This window comes from Panthera pardus, unplaced genomic scaffold, assembly GCF_024362965.1.
Source record: "Panthera pardus isolate Hobbes unplaced genomic scaffold, ASM2436296v1 HiC_scaffold_8, whole genome shotgun sequence".
Taxonomy (NCBI): domain Eukaryota; kingdom Metazoa; phylum Chordata; class Mammalia; order Carnivora; family Felidae; genus Panthera; species Panthera pardus.
This window is the reverse complement of record NW_026527013.1, coordinates 135,443,525-135,461,610: the sequence shown is the minus strand read 5'-3', so window position 1 is coordinate 135,461,610 and position 18,086 is coordinate 135,443,525. Positions and strand designations below refer to the sequence as shown.

Below are 18,086 nucleotides of genomic sequence, written 5' to 3'. Positions count from 1 at the left end.
CCCCTAGATTGTTTCTTCTGTTTTTTTTTTTTTAATTTTTTTTTTTTAACGTTTATGTATTTTTGAGACAGAGAGAGACAGAGCATAAACGGGGGAGGGTCAGAGAGAGGGAGACACAGAATCTGAAACAGGCTCCAGGCTCTGAGCTGTCAGCACAGAGCCCGATGTGGGGCTCGAACTCACGGACCGCGAGATCATGACCTGAGCCGAAGTTGGCCACTTAACCGACTGAGCCACCCAGGCGCCCCACGTTTCTTCTGTTTTATGAGACCTTCCTTCACCTCCTCCCTTTGCTTCATTCTCAGCTGCTTTCAATTTCACTGAGAGCCAGAAGCAATCCAAACTTCCAGTTCTGTCACGGTCATCTCCGTTCACTGGTATCTGTACCACATACTCATATCTCCTCTCACTGAGGGCAGACTTCTGGGCTCAGGCTCCCCTGGCCACTGTACACCTGATTCTGTACCTTCTCGAATATTCAGGGACCTCTTCAGCAATTATCCCCCTTCTGTGTCACCTCCCTCCCCCCCCCCCCCCCCCATTACAGCAAACCTCCTTGAAATAGTTGTCTACTAGCTGATGCCATCCCTTGTTCTTCCTTTCTCCCTTGGTATTAATCTCATCAGCTTTTTTTCTAACACTATCCCAACTAAAAGTCAATCCATTCTTGTAGTTGCCAGGAGAAGAAAACAAAACAACTTGGAGTAAGACTTAGTTCCTCTTTTTTTCCTATACCTACATCCAACCTCTCTGCAAATCTGGTTGGCTCTGTAAGATGGAGTCTGACTGCTTCTGTCCATCTCCACTGACAGTAATCTGTTTTGGTTCCTGTTGTTTGTCTAGGTCCATTTGGGCAGCTATCACAAAAATGCCATAGGTTGGGGGACTTTAACAACAAACATTTCTCACGTTTGTGAAGGCTGGGAAGTCGAAGATCAAGATGTTGGGTGAGAGCCCACTTCTTGGTTTATGACCCTACATGGTAGAAGGGGGCTAGGGAGCCCTCCCATTCATGACGATTCCACCATCTTCACCCAGTCACCTCCCAAAGGCTCTGCCTCCAGATGTCATCACCTTGGGGATTAGGTTTCAACATATGAATTTTAGGGGGACACAGTTAATAGCACTACTCTAACAAAATTATCACAAACTTAGTGGCTTAAAAGCAACACAGATTTATTAGCTTACACTTCTGGAGGTCGGAGTGTTAAACGGGTCGTCAGGGCTCAGTTCCTTCTAGAGGGTTTGTTGGAGAGAATGTTCCTTGTCCTCTCTAGCTTCCAGAGGCTGCCTGTGTTCCTTGGCTTGTGGTCCCTTCCTCTGTCTTCAAAGCCAACTGCATAGTAAGTAGTTTCTCCTCCCTCCTCTCCTTCCATAATCACATCTGCTTCTGACACTTCTGCTTCTCTCTTTCAAGGACCCACATGACTATATTCAGCTCACCCACATGATCTTGGATAAGCTTCCTATCTCAATATCCTTAACTTAACCCTATCTCCAAAGTCCCTTTTTCCAGGTAGGGTAATCACAGTTTCCAGAGATTAGGACCTCCTTGGGCATAATTATTCTATCGGCTGAAACCCTCTTGCCTGGGTTGTTTCATCAGCTTCCTAACTGGTCCCTCACTTCTGCAGTGGCCACACCATAGTCTGTATTCTCCAGAGCAGCTAGAGTGCTCCTGTTACAACAGGGTATGTCATCCTTAGGCTCACAGTCTTAGTGGTCGTCATCTCTGAGGCAGTGGCCTTTCAGTGGCCTGAGGGCTACATGGTACCCCTGACTCCTATCTCTACTGTTCTCTCCTAGTCCCCCTCTGCTTGTTACTCTGTAGCCCTGCTGGCCCCCTTGCCTGTTCCAGTTTTGGGGCTCTTGCATTTGTTTTCCCTGCCTGGAAAGCTCTTCTGAATGGACCTGTGGCTCTCTCCCTCCCCTTTGTAGGTCTTTGCTGCAATGTCATCTTCATGAGGCTTTCCCTGACTGTCCTATTTTAAATTCTCACCACTGTCCATATCACATGCAGCCCTGTCCTCCTTTCTTGCTTTCTTTAGTTCCATTGCATTTATTACCATTTCATATGCTATGTATTTTTATATGCTTAACATATTTTCATGTTTGTTTTTGTTTTCCCACAAGGATATAAACTCTGAGGGCAGGGATTTTGTTTTGTTCACTGTTATTGAATGAATGGATTTAGATTGACTCCAAATTGTCCCCTGTGAAATACAGATGCATTTTTTTAAGTGCTTAATTCTTTTTGAGAGAGAGAGAGTGAGAGAGACAGACAGAGGATCCGAAGTGGGCTCTGTGCTGATAGAGAGCCCATTGCGGGGTGAATCCATGAACCATGAGGTGATGACCTGAGCCCAAGTCAGATGCATGTGATTTCTGGTGGGGAAGAAGTTCTACCAAAATGCCTTAGCTTTGTATTTGAGATTTACTTTCTCCTTGGAGAGATGTCGATCCTTTTAGGGTCCTGAGGCTACCACTACTGTGACATTTGATATTTGAGGGTTGCTATTCTCTCATTAACTTTCTGGCACAAGTGGGTGTAGAGGGCTCTTCATTCTCTGTAGCAAAACTGGTACAAGGCGGAAATGTTCCGGAAGACTTAAGGAAAGAGTGAAGATGAAAGGAAACTGAAGACCTTCTAAGTCCAAGAGATCAAAACAATTTTTGTAATAACAGTAGACATTATTATCTTTTTCCACTCTCATCCTGTCCTGAGTATAGATGGGAGTATTCCAGAGCTGATGTGACATATGATATTGCAATAGATGAAATGAAGAAGCAGATAGGATAATCTGGCTATTTTCTATTAAGAAGGATATTAGAGCAATTTGCAGAAATATAAAATAATGCCATTTTCTCACTTTGGTTTGGAAACTGTAGTGATTTTTTCCATAAGACATGTTTATGTTAACATGCAGTGGATTTACTGTTTTGAAATAAGTTAGTAGATTTAAATTTTCTCAGTTTTAATTAAAAAAAATTTTTTTAGTCTTTATTTTTGAGAGAGAGAGAGAAAGACAGGAGAACAGAGAGAGAGAGAGAGAGAGAGAGAGAGAGAGAGAGAATCCGAAGCAGGCTCTAAGCTCCATGCTGTCAGCATAGAACCTGATGCAAGGCTCAAACTCATGAACTGCAAGATCGGATGCTTAACTGACTGAGCCACCCAGGCACCCCTCTCGGTTTTAATTTCTAATAAGATAAATGGCAACAGCTATAATCCACATAAACAAGTTATTTGGCTCTTTAATAATTTTTAAGAGTAATCCTGAGACCAAAAAGTTGGAGAACTGCTGGTTAGATAATTGGCTTTTGAAAAATAGCTTGCTCATGTTCAGCTGTGTCCTGCCTACACCCATTGTTCCTCTGGACCCCACACTGAGCAGTCTCAATTACTTAGCATTCATCCTCATAATTCACATTTCCTGCTGGAAAACACAGCTTTCCCCAGTGGCAATGGAAATAATTGCCCACAGGAGAATTCCAGACTGCTTTCCAAAGAGCTAGAACCATACTCTGCCACCGAAGCAAGCGATAACCATGTAAGATGACCCTGCACCGTCCCAGGGATGTGCTTATAGATTATGCACCTGTGTGATAATAGTTTACATGTGTGAGGAGGTCATTGTTGGGGGGGTGGAAAGGACTTATTTATTCATTTTTGATCTTGTGGTGTGCCTGACCCCACTGTGATGCTGGGGGATCCTGATGGGAATCAGGAATAGCCCGTCTCCCTTGATTCGTTGACACAGGAGTTGGTTGTGACCCAGGGTTCTACTCTTCACAAAAGATAGTTTTTTCCATCTAGGCTATTTCTGGAACTAGAAATGTTTCAAAAGCCTATGGGTTCAATAAACTTGTGTTGCTTAGTTATGGTATTGTGCTTTTCAGTCTTCAAAACCTTTAAAATATGCCCTGTTTATGAAATGTATGAACAGGTGTTCCTGTATGTATGTGTATATATTTGTGTGTACATATATACACATACACATGTATAATGTGTGTGTTAATTTTTATACTCTACATAACTTAGAGTGAAACTTTCGGAATCAGGAGAATAGGTTGAGTTGTAACTTTAGAAGTTGAGATTAATTAGATTTGATGATTTGGTCAATGTAATTTGTTATTGGAGTTAATTATCATAAAAATATTTGATGGGTAAAGGCTGTTTTTAAAACCATCTTCGGGTGATTTCGTAGAAGTAAAGATGTGTCACTCGGTGGGACCTGAGGTATTGTGCTGTGGATGACAAACTGAGGTATGGTAGAGTGGGCTGTGTGGCTGGGGTCCAGTCACTAACAGGACTGGAGTGGAAGGTAGAACTAGGACCAGGCTCTGCTTTGCCATGTGACTCCTGAAGTCGGAGGTTTGACCTTAGTTCTTCTCGAGATAGAAGTAGCATTTTTATTACACTAGCTGTGTGGCTAGAATGCTCATAAGAGCACTTTAGTAAGAGTAAAGTGGGGGGACCTACGTAGCTCAGTTGGTTAAGCATCTTAGTTCAGCTCAGGTCATGATCTCGTGGTTTGTGGGTTCAAGCCCCACGTCAGTCTCAGAGCCTGGAGCCTACTTCAGATTCTGTGTCTCCCTCTCTCTGTCTGCTCCTCCCCTGCTTACGCTCTCTCTCTTTCCTCCTCCCTTCCTCTCCCTCCCCTTCTCTTTCTCTCCCTCCCTCTCCCTCCCTCTCCCTCTCTTTCTCACCCTCTCAAAAGTGAATAAACATTAAAAAAAATAAAAACAAGACTAAAGTGTTTGGATCCCCTTAAAACGAATAACCTACTAGCACATTAAACATAGTGATTTGTCACATTATAAGTGTGTTGAAGTATTTCATTTATTGTGATCCCTTTAGCTGTTATTAGAGGATTTTACTAACCTACAAGATGCTCTATTAAGGCAGTTCTGTGATATTAATACAGAGCTTTGGAACTAAGTCCAGACTTTGCCTTTATTAGCTGTGAGACTTTAGGAAATGTCTTCCTATTCCTTAAATCTATTTACCACTTTGACAAATGGGGTATAAATAACCATCTTAATATGGTTGCCAGGATTTAATGAGGTTACATATGTAAATTCTAATAGTAATAGCTAATGGTTACCTGGCTCTCATGATGTAGACAGGGTGAGGGGTTGGGGGAACATATTGTAGGAAAAAATTACTAATCGTGATGAGATTTTGTACCAAGAGAATAATAGGTAGGTTCTTAGTTTAGGTAGGTGTTTAGAGAAGGCCTTAAAATGAATTTTAATGTTTCTCTGGGAAATGACCATGAACCTGTGGAAATTGCATTTTGGAGGATTTTTTTTAAAGCTCCCATTTGGAATGTTCACATACATTATTAAGCAAAAATGTAGAAAACTCTTTAAAGAAGTGAAGAAATTCTGAATAAAATGATACAGTGCTTCCCAGCTGCTACATAAATGCGTATTATTAAAAAGACTTATAAGAACAAGTCTAGAGAAGTAAGTCCTGAAATCTTTATCCTAATTCAGGTTTCTCTCAGTATCTTATATGCCACTGTTTTCATTAATATTTTTGTAAGGGCAAAATCAAAGGCGATATATAATAGTTGAACCCCTGAAATGAATGAAATAGTACATTTTTCAAGCTAGATCACATGTTAAATAGCTGATCATTTTTTGAGGGGGAAAAAAAAGATTGAAATCAGATCTATAAATCCTTTTAATAAGTAGGACAGTTTTCAAAGATTGGGCCTGTGATTAATGCAGAATTAACATATGTTAATGAATTTTTAAAATTCTTCCTGTTCCTTCGGTAATGATTGAATAGTGTATAAGGAAAAGGATTGCCTGTGGTCCAAGGTATGCCCTCAAACAAGACATCAGATATCACATACAGCTATTTTAATAATAATGTTAACATTACACACCATACTCATGTTTTGTGCTATGTATTCTTCATAACATGCTCCGTTTTACTAAATGGGAAACTGGAGCCACTGTTAACTCTCCAGTTGTCTTAGTGGCTGAACTCTGGTCTTTAGGCTCAGAGTCTAGTCTTTTCCCATTTCACCATGATTGTTGCTAACACCAAGAATGGACTGTGATGCTTGGAGGATTTGTAGAAAGCATTACACTTTGCTACTGAGCAACTTGTTAATGTGGTACTTACCTCTAGGTTGAATCTGTGTATCTCCCCTCAGGAAATTGTATCTCTTAGGCCAATATTCCAGTTATCTATTGCCACATCACAAACTATACCCAAATTTCCTGATTTTAAATAATGATTTGTTCCTGTCATCGTCTTCATAGGTTGGCTGGCCTCAACTAGGGTATAAAGTGGTAGGGTGGGGCTGAGAAGGCAAAGGTCAGATGAAAGGGGACCTTGTTGGCCACAGCCTTAGGTGGATGGCCACCTTTCTGGTGCCTCTAGACCATCCTTTGTATAGAGGTAGTTGGTAGAGAGATTGGTCAGGGAAAATGACAGGAAGACTATAAGAGCAAAGAAGGTAGCCAGGGTGTACCACGAGAGGAGAAGCAGAAATCAGAAAGAATCTGGAAAGATCTGTCAGTGAGGGTTAGTGGTTGTGACATTAAAGTTTATTAGGCTCACAGATGTTAAAAAGTGACCATTTTGTTGTAATTGGTGGTATTGTCATTACAAAAGTGTGGAGTTTAGTGCTTTGTTACTGACTAATTTGGGGGTTGCAAGGAACAGAAACCAAATAGCTCCCAAGAATATATTGGCTCATGTAATTGAAAAGTTACAGGAGTAAGTCTAGCTTTTAGGAACGGCTAGCTAGACTCAAGGACTCAAATGATGTCGGTCAGCACTTAGTCTCACTCTCTCCATTTCTCAACTCTGATTTCTTCAGGTTAACTCTTCTCAGGCAAAAGACTGGCCCTGGTTTCTCTGAAAAGTACAGCGCTGGTAGAACTGGAGGATTAAGGTACCTTCTACAAGAATTACATTTATTAACCCTCTCGGTATTCTTAAAGATCACTCAGTTTTATAAAGAGAAATATGTGAAGGAAAAAAACCCCATGAAATGATAAAAATTTCAGCTCTACATAGCGATCGGAATGACCAAAGTCCAAACAATGAGAACACTAAATGCTGGTGAAGATGTGAAGCAACAGCGGGAGCTGTCTTTCCCTGCTGGTGAGAATGCAAAATGGTGCAGCCAATTGGGAAGACAGTTTGGAGGTTTCTTATAAAACTAAACATACTCTTACCATACAATCCAGCAATCCATTTCTTGGTAGTTAGCCAAAAGGGTTGAAAACTTATGTCCACGCAAAAACATGCACAGGGATTTATAGGAGCTTTATTCATAACTGCCAAAACATGGACACAACCAAGACGTCCTTCAGTAGTGAATGGATAGGCTGTGGTACATGCAGACAATGGCGTATTATTTAGTGCTAAAAAGAAATCAGCTACCAAGCTATGAGAAGATGTGGAGAAACCTTAAATGCATCTTACTAAGTGAACAGAGCTAATGTGAAAAGGCTACATGCTGCACAATTCGAAGTATATGACGTTATGGAAAAGGCAACAGAGTCAAAAGACCAGTGATGTGGCAGGAGTGAGGAGGGGAAGAGGGATGATTAGGTGGAGCCCAGAGGACTTTTGGAGCAGCAAAACTGCTCTGTATGACCCTATAATGATGGATGTATGTTATACAATTGTCCAAACCCATAGAATGTACAAGACCAAGAGAACTCTGAGGTAAACTATGGACTTTGGGTGATGATGTGTCGGTGTAGGTTCATCAGTTGTAACAGATGTACCACTTTGGTTGGGGGGAGGTGTTGGTAATGGGAGAGGCTATGCATGTGTAGGGGCAGAGGTAGGTGGGAAATCTCTGTACCATCCTCTCAATTTTGCTGCGAATCTTTAAAGAGTGCTTTAAAAAATAGTCTTTAAAAAGTTTTTAGCAGTAGTTCTTAGCTTGCTAATTCAAGGATGTGACCTGAGCTTAAAACTTGAAGTAACAGGAAGAAGTAGGAACATCAGTCTTAGTAATGAAGCCTCCTTTAACCAATGCTGCAGCCTAGACTTAGCCTGGGTAATTTATAAGTGGTATATAATTTATCCTCTCTTACTGAGTGTGTAGGAACTGAACACTGGTCATTGTGTCAGTCAACATGCTATGCACTGTACATTAAGTATCTCCTTAAGCTTTTCAACAAGGCTATGACCTAGGTATTATAATCTCTATTTTACACATGAGAGACTGAGGCTTAGGGTGTTTAGCAACTTCGCAGAGGCCATCGAGCTAGGAAATTCTACCGCCAAAATTCAAATCCAGGCAGTTGGAAACCAGAGTGTCCATTCGGGACTGAATTAGGTGGCTTCGCATCTCTAGAATCTCCAATTTCTTTCCAGAAGCAAGAGCAGACCCTTTAGCCTTAAGCAAGGTGAGCCTTGTGAGTTGGTGTACCTGTGTTTCAGTTTCATGTGGACAAGACACACTGATAACTTACTGTGCTGACCTTGGGGCTGAGAGGGAAGGTGGCTCTTGCAGCTACTTTTTGACGCCACTTTAGCTGCCCCTCTGTGGGGAGGCTTGTTGGTTAGAGCGTCCATCCACGCATGACAGCTGGCCTGCTTAGGTTCGCTGTTCCACCTAAAGAAGTGAGGACGGTAAGCCGTTTTTCCTTTTATTGATGCTGGCAATTATCTGAGGAGAGTAGGAAAATTGGAACGCTGTTACATAACTTGAGGCATTTCCAAGAGGCACCTCTAAATAAACAAAGCCTCAACCTTTTTTGCTTGTGTAGCTTTTGAAGGGCCACAATTATTTTATTTTGAGGACATAAGTAAACCCAACCTAGCACCTTCCCTGTGGACCAAGGAATTAGTCTGTGTATTTGTGCTCAAAATAAAATAGAACAAGTTATGGCAACTCATCACTTGCTGAAAGCAGTAGAGTCGAATGGTCTGAGTGAGATTTCTCCAGATGTCAAGATATTTATGATCAACACTTGAAAAAGTAATGTTTGTTCATTTTTAAATGTTAATTTTATAGTTCTTTTATAAATTGACATAAATACTCTGCCTCAGACTAGGTACTTACCTTGAATTCTAAGCAACCAATTCAACCAATTTTAAATTGTCTTTCATAAGGAAGAGAAGAGAAATCAGTTTGTTTAGATCTGTGCTTTGTATCATTTCCTAACTGGAGTGAATTATAAAAGAATCTTAAGGAGGAAGATAAAAAGGAAATTAGCATAATTTCCTGGTTCAGAATCAGACTGCCTTCTCATTTTTTTTTTTTAAAGGTACCGTATTGTTTATTCTAAGCTTATATCACACCCCTAGCCAAATATATTTAGGAAAATAAATTCCAAAGTCAGTCCGTTTGGTTGGGCCATCATTAAGATGTTATTTGTATTTTTTTTTTTTTTTTTGGACAGGGTATAGTTTAAATGAGAATAAATTGTGTCTAAAGATATTACTGATTAACTTTTTTCCTTCTAGCTGGAAATTCTTAATTGGAGTGCTCGATTTCAAAGCAGCAAAGCTGGTCTATTCAGTACTGACACTACTGATGTACATTTAAATTCATAAAGAATTGATTGTTTTTTGTATGCAAGGTCAGTGCTCATGATAAGCATAAGTATGGCCCAGTCTCCTTGTAGTTGACTTCCTGGCTTTGGAGGGGAGAGGGAAGGAGGAGAGTTTGAAGCAAATAACTCAGTTGTGGTGATGCAGAAATGTTTGGGTAGGAGCCACACACATTGTGCAGTGGGGGCACAAAGAGGGGGGTTCGGCACTGGGGGGGGGGTCAGAAAAGGCTTCACGTAGAAAGACACACTAGAAACTGGCTCTCATAGGAAGAATACAACTTACCAGCTATATGCACAGAGACCTGCAACAGCACAGCGAAGTCAGGGCCTTGTAAATAGTTTTGTAGTTGAAACTTGTTTTAAAAATTAACCCAGGATTTGTTTTAATCACATATGGTAAGACACAAACATGGAAATGACTGTCATAGGGGGAGAAATTTTTATACTCTGGTCCCTAGAAGTAGGCCCAGCATTGCCAGACAGGGCCACATGGGGAAGCACCGGGATCAGTCTGGAGGCAGAAGGAGTGAGGGAAAGCATGGACAAGAAGTCTTCATTGTGGTTTCCATGGGAAGGAATGGGCAAGGCAAGGTAAGCAGACTTATGAATACTTTCAGGAGGCTCCAGGGTGGAGAGACTACCCCTCTTTGTTGAGTACCTGGGGCTGTACCTGGCCGGGGGGTGATGGTTAGGGCAGGGGAGAGTGGCTGCATGTGTGAGAGTCTGCTAAAGGAGGCAGACAGAGGGGCCGTGGGCCCTGCATTGGTTGGTTTGCATCTAGAGGTCACAGTCACAGGAGAGTCATGGGCTGTCTTTAACAACTGGCTAGCTCTGGGAGGAATCTCTCTCCCTAGATGCCAGAATATGAAGAATACAGAAAATAAGAAAATGCAGTTATTAGAAATCTTAGGAGGTAAAGAGGAGGAGGGTGGGTGCTGGTATGTAAAAAAGGAGAGTAGAGGGTTGCCTGGTTGGCTTAGTCAGTTAAGCATCTGACTCTTGGTTTTGGATCAGGTCCTGAACTCGCAATTCATGGGACTGAGTCCTGCATTGGGCTCTGCATTGGTGGTGCGGAGCCTGTTTGGGAGTCTCTCCCTCTCTCTCTGTCCCTCCTCTGCTTGCTTTCTCTCTCTCTCTCTCTCTCTCTCTCTCTCTCTCTCTCTTTCCTTCTCAAAATAAATAAACATTGAAAAAATAAGAGTAGAGATAGAATAAGAGGTCAGATCATGGAGGACCTTCATGAAAGTTTGGGCCTTATTGTTAAGTAATAAGAACTCTGGACAGATTTTGATCAGTTCCTTACACCTGCATTTTGGAGTAATCCTTCTTAGGAGCAAAGAGTAAGATTGATTGGAGAGACAGAGGTGTGGAGACCAAGCAGGAGATTGTTGCAAGTGTTAGTATGAAGGTGACAAGGGGCCAGAGGAAGGCAGTGATGGCTGGGATAGTTGGGAGGGGACACATATGAGGAATTCTTGCAAGGCAGCAATGATGAGCCTGGACTGATTGGCTGTGGGTACGAGAGGAGTGAAAGTGGTTTCTCTGTTGACACTCAGGTGAGTTTGTAGTGTGGTGGTACCACAGCCCAGACAGGGAATATGTAAGGTAAAGGTGTCCAGGGGAGAAGATGAAGAGTTCAGTTTGGTACTTGATGAATTTTCTGGCCTTACTGGAACACCCAGGGTAACCTATTTGGCAGGCAGTTGGATGTAAGGTTCTGGAAGAGGTAGTTTTGGTCAGGGAGGATCATTTGTAGTGCTTGGAGATAAAAGGAAGTAGTAAGGGAAGGTGAGGCATAGATGGGATTAACAACCTTAGAGGGGCAAAGAAACAGTTTCCTTTGAGAAAGGTAAAAATGGAGAACTTTGAGATTACTGGGAAGAGATCACAATACGAAGAGGAAAGCAAAGGTGAATGTCACAAGGCGGAGAACAGTGAGTTAGGATCCTAGAGAAGGTTTGGCATGTCCACCATGAAACCAGGGCCTCCTTCTTACCACTGTGATTCATTGAACCCATAGTGATCTTGGCTCCTTGGACCCAGGTGAGCTTGGAGGCTTGAAATGTGTACTGGCTTCAGAGTGAGCTATTAATGTGCTTTAGCATTGCTCAGCATTCCGAGAGAGCACAGATGGCAGATGCTGAATGGACCCAAGCTTACTGTGTAGAGAAGTAACTGAAGAAGCATCTGAAGAAACATGAGCTTTCCACTGGATTGAGAGAAACAGTGCTTGGGGAGTGGAAGATGAACTAGGGGAGAATGCGGTGTCTTTGTAGTCGTGATAAAGTCCGAGGACATGAGGATGTTGAGGGAGCGTTCTGGTAATGGCTGTTCGAGCCAAGGATATTAAGAAATTGTGAGCTCTTTTCTTTCTTGCTTGCTTTTTTTTTTTTTTTTTTAAAGCTTATTTATTTTTGTAGAGAGAGAGACAGGGGGAGGGGCAGAGAGAGAGGGAAAGAGACAATCCCAAACAGGCTCCTTACTGTCAGTGGAGACCCTGATGTGGGGCTCAGACTCACGAACTGTGAGATCATGACCTGAGCTGAAGTTGGACGCTTAACTGAGCCACCCAGAGCCCCAAGAAATGGTGAGTTCTGATCCCATTGCTTATCCACATGATTCAGGTGCTCTGGGATACTGGCAATGTTCTGATTGAATACAGGGGACTAAAGTCTTAAATAAGCCACTTTTATGTTTTCTCTTTTTCTAAGTGTTTGAATTAAAAGTGAAAGTGTAATAACCAATAAATATTTCATCCATGGCTAGAATTATATCTTACCAAAAAACCCAAAAAACTTACATGTGGAAACGTCATTAGCCTTTTTCTAACCAGTAGGATTCTTTGACCATTTAGTAATCCAGACTCTTTATCCCCAAAGAGTAGTTCAAATGTAAGTTCTTATTACTACTTTGTGAAACAAAAACATTTTTCAATTAATTCAGACTGAGAAGTGTTTATTTCTTGTGAGGAACAGGCAGCCTTCTAGGCCATAAAGCCAAAGAAGTGTGGTGTTTGTTCTATGACAAGCTTTTGTGATGAAGGAAGAACAGTCCAATGCTTTGCAAAACTCTTAGCTGTTTAGTGGCTCTAATGCCTTCCTGGGTCTCTTCTCCCTCCAAATAATGTATCAGCTCTGAGGACAGTATTTCTTCCAGTGGCTGTATGTTTGATTTCTAATTCTTTGCTCTTATTTCCAAATCTAGTTCTTGACAAAGAGAGGAGAGGAATAGGAATACTTTATGCATTGTGTGTTCCAGTATGTTTTTGGGCCTTCCACTCAGATAGGGGCTGATGGGCTTATGAATCCTAGGGTAGATTGTTAGTCTGTCATGGTGCTGATGAGTTTCCTGACCTTAGAAGATACCCATGGAGCACTTGCTCTTGACCTCCTAGCGTGATTTTGTGACTCAACATAAGCATGGCAAAAATACTATAACCTAGATCACCTTTACAGGCGCATTTATTTGATTATCTTCCTTGAAAGAAAAATAATTTGGTTGCATGTTGTGTACATCATATGTGTTGTGTGTGAAATCTTTTAAAGTCATTTTAACATAGGGAAATAATAAAATTAGGACTGTTCATACTAAATCAGCTTCAAAAAGTATTATTTTGGAAATGGGCTATTAAGATTTTTTCTTACAAAGGTTGATTTTGCTTTTGTCATTTTGGTGGACTCTGTTGATACTGTTATTTATATGTGATAGAGTAGAAATTGTTTCTGTGGATGACAGGCTTAATCTCAAGTACATGTTATCCTTTACTTTTCAAACACAGCTGCAAGTGCCTTGTACCAATATTTAAAAATAGACTTCGCAGGCAAAACAGTCTGTACATTCACAGGCAAGTACAATATGATTTTAGAGCGATCTGCTAAATGCATGGCTATACTAAATCCACTCAGACATTATCATGATGCCTCATATGTATCTGACAGCTTCTCTTTTATGAATATTGGTGTGTAGTAAGGTCACTTGGTTTGAGCATGAAGCTCTTGTAACCAGGCCTGTGGTTGTGATTCCTATTTGGAACATTTGTCGTAGCATAGAGGAAGTTAAATTATACCCGAGGCCTTTCCTTCTGGCCAGGGGAGACAGGCACTCCCTGTGGATGGGTAAAGGAGTGTGTGTGGATGCCCCATTCCTAGTCCAGTTGCTTGTAGGGATGTATGTCTTCTGGGAAGTTTAATGGCATCGTCATCTTGTATATAAAGCACAGACATTCGGATGAAAGGTCATGATTGCCTTTAGTGTGAATGGTAATGTTGTCTACTCTGGCTGAGGGACTGTGACCACAGGCTTTAGTTCTGTCTGATCAACGTTTCTGTGTAACTCATCAGTGTTTTAAGAACTGACATGTTTTGGCAGAGAGTGATGACCTCAGCCCCATCCTAACTGTTATTTTTACTATCCTTGTGTTCTCCATGAATATTAATGGGAGACTGAAGATATTAAAGGACAGAAACAGATGCCTTCAGTAGCTGTTCCAGGATAGAGGGGGTGGGAATGGCAGGGTCCCAATCTCCTTCCTGCAGCAAGTTCCAGTGAGCCCTGTAATGTGCCACCTACACAGATGAGTGGTGTCATCTGCTCTGAGGCCACAGAGGCTTTCAGACTCATGCTCCACTTTCAGTGAGAAAGTGGGTGGCATAGCTTAGAGAAGAGAAAATGGATTCTTACAAGAATAGACTTTAAACATATAGTTCATATCTACTCTTTTCAGAAATTGATCATAGCCAGTCATAAATTGTGTTGGAGACTCAGGAAATGATTGCCATTCATCTTGGTCTAAACTCCTTTGGAAGAGATGCCACAGTTCACTGTTTCATAATGTGTCGCATATATTTACACTATTCTATAATTTATTCTCTATTAGAGACTATTTAAGGTATACTACCCCTTCCCTTTCAGCTCACAAATGCCCTGTGGAATAGGACTAGGGAAGCTGGTTGCTGGAGAAAAATGGCTCTTGCATAGACATAACTTGAGCTCTCATTGAATAAATGGTGTAATGTAAACAGAAAAGGTCTAGCAGAAACATAAATAGTTGAGCATTTTCACCAATGTGATTTGAGATGGTTAGGCCTGTGATGGATGATTGTATGTTAATACCAACCAACCTATGCATTACAGTTGATGGTTTATAAAGCATTTCACAGCTGTTTTTGTGTCAAGTGCACTGAAGACAACGTTGCGTGATCTAAAATGGATTCTCACCCCATTCCTGCAAATGACACTTGTCCTGCTGAGATCTGTTCCTTGAACAAGATCATGTCTTCCCCTCACCTTTGCATAGGTCCCTGGTCCTCTGACTTAAGAGTAGCTAGAGGTGTCTGACCTACAGTTTGTGCATCTGCCACCTGTCCGATGGGCTCACGTTTATTGCAGGCGTATGAGGAAGTCTGCCTCCCGGGACTCTGCTTCCTCCCAGGGCTGCCCCAAGATCTATGTGGTGGTCCTTTTCTGGCAACTGCAGTGGATTTCTGGTTTGCTGTGGGAAGTAGCAGTAGGTATACATTCTTGCAAGGACTGGGGAACGTTTAATGGTGGTAAAATTACTGGCAGGGTTTGAATAGACTGCTTTCAAACCCTTGACATTCCTTTTCCCGTGATTGTTGTTGATATGGAATGAGTCATCTTCAGCTGGTAGATGGTGAGAATATTAAGAGCTTTCTGTTTAAGTTTTCCAGATGCTCAGCAGTTCTTGCGTTTGGTGAGTTACTCCACGGTGACCAAGTCTGGTTCCGTTGGGAGTTGGGGAGGTGGCTCAACGCTAAGAGCTCTCTCTCCCGTATTCTCTCCCTATGTCCTGGGGAATTGTATTTATAACCAAGCCAACTAATGTTTCTTAGGTTATGAAAAGGACTGTGTTTAAAATTTTTAATCACAACCTCTGCCACAGACATTATGTGTTATATTCTCCCCAGCAGATAAGACACTGCCTTTATTTCGTTGTTTTTCACTTTAAAAATTTTTGGATGGGGTTGGTTATGTTAACAGTGTTCCCACACCCACCCACTGCTGTTTCCACATTTCATTTCTCTAGGCACAAAAAAAATAGGCCTTTCCGGAATTATCATATTGGCAAACTACATTATTCCCGAAATAATTAAAACATTTCAAGGAAGTTACCTTGCATCCCCCTGAGGTTGGCTGGTTTATTTGGATAATTCTTTATGGGTTCATTTTAGGCAAGATGTTTCATGCTGGTTTGTTTTTTTTTTCCCCTTGTTATGAGTCAAAAGTCCTAGATGATTAAAGCCTAATAAGAAAATGCTTCTGTGCAGTCATGATGATGTGAATAATACAAAAGTGGGGGGAATACCTGTTTGGGAATTCTCAGAAACAGGAATGTGATCCAGTATACATGAAGTGAGGTTGGGGGGGAATTCTCAGAAACAGGAATGTGATCCAGTATACATGAAGTGAGGTTGGGGGGGGGGGGCGGTGGCGGGTAACTGCAGAATTCCTGCTGGTGTCCTTGGTACAGCAATATTCAGTCCCCATGAGTGGTTAGTTGCTTCTCTTGACAATATCAGACTACAGAAGCCTTATTTTTTCAAACACTTATTTTCAATGGTCAAATAAAATTATACTCTTTTTAATCATTGGGAGCATATTTTCTTACGGGTGTTCTAAGTCATCTCTTTACCAGATGACTATTTTGCTAGTTCCCCAGAATATCACAAACTTTGATACGTTTTCTGGTGGGATTACTTACTTTGTTGGAAAATTTTGCCAATTTCTTCATTATCTAGAAGCTTTAGAAAACGTAAAGAATATGAGTTGGAACTTCAGCAAATGAATGGCTTGTGCAGATTTGTTTACTTTAAGGCTGTATGGTGGTATCTAAATTTACCCTGAAAGTTGAAAAACACATCCATTAATAAGGGCAGAGCTTATAAAGTTAATGGCATAACAGTATCTCCATTCTCTAAATGTGGTGCTTCAGAACACATCATTTGACTTACATTAGAACTGATTTTTTTATGTTAAAGGGTGATGCTGAAATAGGATTGCATGTATTTTGTTCTGTCTTTGCTTTCTGCTCTGTAATCCTTTAAAACACATCTCTTAAAAGAATTCATTATTATTTTCTCTGCCAGCAGAGTGTTGTATTTATGTGTGTTTCTGTACATGTTGGATGATGATTTCATTTCCATCCATAGCGTGTTGATTCTGTTTTACTTCATATACTGTATTTCATGAGTGCACCCTCAGTGCTTGACCTTCCACATCCATGAAGGGGGCTCTAGCATAATGCACAATTAGGGGCACAGGGCTTTTTCCTTAAGGGGTGTGATGCAGTAGAAGAGACAGAAGAATTGTAAATGCATGCCTACATGCCTGAAGACAATCCCCCAGCTCTAAAATGGAAACTTCAGCACTTGACATCTGACTCACAACTTCCCATTTCTCCAGTGAGATAGCCTAAATGATGTAAAAACAGACAAAAACAAGAGAGAACTAGTGGTCATCATTAAAATGATAGCTATTAATTATTATATGTTTACTCTTGTTCGGGTACCCAGCTAAGTGCCTTACGTGCATTATTTCATTAATCCTTCAAAATAACAAAACCAGAACCCCAGATTGGGTCCTCTGTTATCCTCTCGTTACTGGTAAAGACTGAGGGGAGTAAAATAAACAGCCCAAGGTTACATAGAAGTAGCAGAGTCTATCAAACCCATTTTGTGTGATCTCTGAGCCCACTGTCTCCACTGCTGCACTACCCATGTCCTAAAGGAATACCTGCTATATGCAATGATCATATGACCAGACTGAGGCATAAATGAACGTTGACTCACTTCCTGGACCCTGTGATGCTCTTCGGGAGGCGGACCTGTAACTTGGTAAGAGCCGGCCAGCTGGTACCTACCTGGATCTGGAGAGGCGAGGGCAGACTATGCGATAGGTTAGGGAGTTGCCACCAGAAATCTCTTCCACAAGTGTGAAGGAGAAGCACTAGAAAGCGGCATTGCCAGGAAAGCTGTCTTGGACATCAGTGCCACCCCCTGATACTCTGCCAGCAGAGACGTTGGCACAGACATGCTCTCGTCCCTCCTGGGCAGGTGCAGCCAGAGAGACTCCTTGTCCTTGACACACAAGGCCTCCGGGAGGAGCCCAACAGAGGAACCTGTTTCACAGGGCTGTGGCTCTGACTTCTCCTCTCCCCTCTGAGCTGAGAGGAGCACTGCCATGTAAGTTAGCACTAGTCTGCCCACTGCCCTCTATTAGAGGAGCATTTTAATGGCAACCAGCTGGAGACTAAAGGTGCTCAGAGATTCTACCTGCCCTGCTTACAGATAAGCACCAGATCTGGGTTAACTCCTACTGGTCCAAAGATGGAGTAAAAAAAAAAAAAAAAAAAAAACCTAAGGCTTATGAAAGATTTTGTAGCAAAGAAGAGGGAAGATAACCTAACATTTAAAATGCAAAGAAACGACCTACATTTGACAAAATTATTATGAGAAGCAAGTAAATTTTAGAAAGTAATTTTTAGACACCATCTGCTTTGTGTCTTAAAATTCAAGGAAACATAG

General features: G+C 41.5%; 1 protein-coding gene across 6 annotated transcripts in view; it reads left to right on the top strand.

Annotated features, from left to right (window-relative positions):
- CTTNBP2 (cortactin binding protein 2) overlaps positions 1–18,086 on the top strand; it is a 163,936-nt gene that overhangs the window by 48,576 nt on the left and 97,274 nt on the right. The window contains exon 2 of one of the 6 annotated variants that reach the window (XM_019418031.2): positions 6,843–6,917. The exons of the other annotated variants lie outside the window; for them this stretch is intronic. The gene's annotated coding sequence lies outside the window, so the exon portion shown is untranslated. The remainder of the gene's footprint in view (positions 1–6,842; positions 6,918–18,086) is intronic. 6 annotated transcript variants of the gene reach the window in all.